Genomic DNA, 4,248 nt, shown 5'->3' with positions numbered 1-4,248 from the left:
TGAGTAGTTCTAGTCAGAGTCTAAAGACCTGAGAACAGGAGATCTGATGGTATATGTTCCAATCTGAAAATCAATAGGCCCAAGACTTGAGAAAGGTCAGTATCTCAGTCTGAGTCCAAAGGTGAGAAAAGATTAATGTCCCAGCTGAAGCAGACAGGAAGGCAGAGTTCCCTCTGACTTGTAGCCCTTTTTGCTCTATTCATGCCTTCAACTGATTAGATGAGGCCCACCCACCTTGGGGAGAGCAATCTGCTCTACTTGGTCAACCTATTTAGATGCTACTCTCATGCAGAAACACCCCCACAGACACACCAAGGGTGATGTTTGGGCACATTTCTGGGCACCCCATGATCAGGTCAAGTTGACATAAAATTAATCATTACAAGAAATTTGAACATTAATGCAGACTCTGAATGTCACACCAGGAATCTCATAAGTTCTGTTGTGAGAATACTGTGGTGTCTTAATATAGTGACATGGAAGGTTCTGAAAAGGGACCCAGACACACAGAACAATCCAGGGGAAGAACATAATCTGTGAGGAAAGGCAGGCAGTGCAGCCATGGTGTGTCTGTGGGCTTTAAAAGCTCCTGTGAGTAGTGCCACTCTGCATGTGTAGAAACATTCCACCTCATCCATTCAGGGCTCTCTATGTACCTAATTTTTGTTGTGAGTCAGCAAGCTATTCAGTCCTCTGCTGTGGTACAAGACACCATGACAGATGGCAGTACCTAGGCTGGGAAAAAGTTGCATATTCCTGCCAATAAAACTAGCCGAAAGCAGGGAGGTCGTCACTGGTGGTCAAGTTAGGCTGGTTTCCTTGGGATGGTTTCAATGAAGGCATAAGCCTTATTTCCCCACAGTGGGAATGGGGAAGACCCCAAACTGTGGCGAGTGTGAGGCAGAAATCCATTAAGTCCACTGACAAACAGTCTTGCACAGCAGAAGCATCTAAGGGGATTTAGTTAAAATCGTGTATGTCCTGATAACCAAGCATGTGACACAAATGAATGGTGGAAAAGGGTCACAGAGAGCTTTATGGAAGGATGAGAGTCTTTAAACTTGCTGATTCACCTGTTAGCTCTGGAGCATCTATACCCTTCCCACAGACCACAGGAATCCCAGAGTAGTGACTTAGCTAAACTCCAGAAGATGCTGGAACCACTTGGAAGCACCAGACTCTGTGACTGAGCTCCATATCCAGCTGCTTCAACCTCTTCCCAGGATTTCAGTTCCTTTGCTTTTGAAGGCCCTACTTAAAGAGCTCACAGTTTTAGCTTTGCACAGTGGCAGTACCATAGCCAATGAGGTTTATCCGAAGCGCGATTATTGCTAATTGAAAGATCTCACAGTTTACAATCCAGTGAAATGTGCCCATATTCTACATTAATGTAATTTACGTATAACTATGTAAGAGGAAAGTTGCAAGAGGCAAGCTGACATACTGTAATATTCTGCACATACTCAACTAAATGCATATTCATTTTGATGGTATAGTGTTCTTTTACTATATTTGAGCCAATCATTTCCCTGGTCTCAAAAGTTTTTCAAGGCTCTTAAAAAGCTTGGATACACCAGACCTTGCACTCAGGGTACCTAATGAACATATCAGCTCTGCAACTTAGTAACAGGGTGACTTGAAGCAAGTGGCACAATTGACCCTCAGCTTCTTCATCTGCAACGCTGGGGGAGTAATGAGTAATGCCTGCTTGCCACTACTGCTATGGAACACCCCACAGTAAGAAAATGCTTTGTACAAAACAGCCATGCAACAAAACTGTCTTTGGTTTAACTCTGAAGGTCTTCGGAAAGCCAGGAGGAAGTGCAGGAAGAGGAAGGAGTCACCACTAACTCTATACGTCGCACGGGACAGAGCCTTTACAAGCCCCGGTATATGACACCTCTTTAAGCATTCCCTGACAATCCCAACTATGAGATAAGAGGCGATATTATCCCTGTGTTGCAAAGGGCATCCCTGATGTTGAGACCCACCATAACAACAAGGCTGAGCCAGGTTCATCATTGCTGGAAGGCAGAAGCAGTAAAAGCTCATGGAAGGAATAAGGAATGAGAGGAAGTTGAATTTTTCTCTGGCATCCTTGCACGCAAGTTGTGATGGTCAAATTTCCATCCCCGTGGTCATGAGGAGGCAGAAAAGGGGGATGTCAAAATCCCCAGAGCTGGGGTTCCTTGGAGGGGCAGGGACAGAAGCACATTCCAAACTTAACCCATCCTGTCTCTGCATCAGAGATGCAAACAGTACAGCTGACCAGAAGGTTAGTAAAAGACATGGGACTCGCCCAATGGTGGATTACAGGTACAGAGAATAAAAAGGATGAAAAATGTTTGGGAAGAAAAAGAAAAAGCACACACTTACATATACATGAATTTATTATACACACACACACATATACAGGCAACTCAGATCAGGAAAAATTCCTCCAGGTGCTTGGTCATCCTCAGGCTACCAAGCCACATGACCCCCTTCTCAGATGACCGAATATAAGCCATATTAATTGAAATGACCCACACAAATGACAGTCAAGGTCAAGGTCCACGAAAGAGGAAAACCCACTAATATTTTGTACGTATATGTTATTTATTCCATATAATTATTCCTGTTTTACAAGTAAGAATTCCAAGTCTCCAAATCTTTGCAATTTGTTCAGGGTCAAAAAGGTAGTAAGAGGTAGAACCAGATTTTAAACACAAGTCTGTCTCATTCTGAAATCTGAGCCCTGTTCTCGAGAGCCTGTGCCTCCACATACCCCAGAGGTTTCCAGTTTCCTAGAAGATCATTTTAAACTGGTAATGGGACATACTGTAAACATTAATACTTGGTACTTTTCACCTCCAGACAGCCTGGATCCTCTCCCAAACACTACGAATCAAGTATTCTAACTTCCGGTTAGAGATGAGAAAATGGAGTTCCTAGGGCATGATGTAACTTGCCCAAGTTACTAGGTACAGCTAGTAAGTGATGGTGCTGGGACTAGAACTCTGACCCCACCCCTTTTATTAGTTCTGCTCTGGAGAACTGTCACCCTGAAGTGAGCCATGGCACCAGACATTCACACAGCGAAGCATGCATTGAGGTCAGGGTGCTGAGCGGGTGACAGTAAGATAAAACTCCTAGCGCTTCTGGGGAAAGCCAGGCAGACGTTCCCTCATTGACATGAGTGCACATCTGAATTCCCACTTCCCAGAACTCCTAAGAGGTGATGCTGTCCTCTGTGCTGATCAAGTAAGGAATTTCCATCAGCATACACTGAATAGAGGACAGGGAGATTCTAACTGGTGACTTCCAGTCTTAATGAGGAAGCTATAATTGTGTCCCTGGGCCAGACAGCTGCCAGCTTCCTGAGGAAGGAGATGATATCTTTTAAGTTTTAAGGATGTTTTGTTTAAAAATAAACATAGAGGAAGTCTTGGTTTTACTTACTCTCCTTCACCTTGTCCAAGGGGGAGGAAAAGGCAACAAAATTGTCATCCATCCAGGCATCTGCTAAATAAAGTAACACAGACACACAGCTTTCCACAGCCATACAAGGTGAGATTCAGAATTTGATATGTTGGTTTAAATGTGACAACAGAAATAGACTACAACATACCGAATAAAGGTCATAAATAAAGCAACAACCTCACATTAATGGGCATGGCATGAGATGTGACTCTTGATCCAAAATCTGCCGGGCAGACGCAGGCAAGAAGCATCTCCTGACTTGCTTTTGAGTGATGTCTTGGAAATGGTTCATAACAACCATGAATTTCAATTTGGTTTAGTAATCCCATCCAAAGCAGAACCTAATAAGGGAGTAATCAGGACATCAGACTGCAGCAAACTTTAGAAGACTATGAGTGAATCTTATGGAAGCTAATTAATAAGTGAATAATCGTGAATGTTTCGGTCATGCACAGCACTCCATCCACTCTGAGATGACAGGGACTGTTAGTAAAGACAGTGTCCGCATGAGGAGCAAACCCAGTGAAGATACACCAAGAAAAGACAGGGGGATGCGATAGAAAAAGATGCACTGAAAATTATTTTCCATGCTATTATTATTAGGATCGCTATTTTACTCTTCCCCACACTCCTGAGCAGATGTATTCCAAAAAAGCATCTTGGTAAATGGCTGAGAAGTATGAGGCAGCAGAGTCCCTTTTCAGTTCCCCTAGGGAGGTCCTCTACTTTCCTTCTGGTCTGAAAGCTGCTGTCTCCACTCTCTCCCCAAGGAAGCTGCTCTCCTAA

General features: G+C 43.7%; 1 non-coding gene across 1 annotated transcript; it reads left to right on the top strand.

The window, feature by feature from the left end:
* Positions 1–1,274: 1,274 nt before the first annotated feature.
* LOC132020959 (U4 spliceosomal RNA) lies at positions 1,275–1,412 on the top strand. Its single transcript, XR_009405158.1, has one exon. It is a non-coding gene; the product is annotated as a U4 spliceosomal RNA (small nuclear RNA).
* Positions 1,413–4,248: the final 2,836 nt, after the last annotated feature.

Source organism: Mustela nigripes, chromosome 6 (assembly GCF_022355385.1).
Source record: "Mustela nigripes isolate SB6536 chromosome 6, MUSNIG.SB6536, whole genome shotgun sequence".
Taxonomy (NCBI): domain Eukaryota; kingdom Metazoa; phylum Chordata; class Mammalia; order Carnivora; family Mustelidae; genus Mustela; species Mustela nigripes.
The sequence above is the reverse complement of the archived record's forward strand: the minus strand, read 5'-3'. Positions and strand labels throughout refer to the sequence as shown.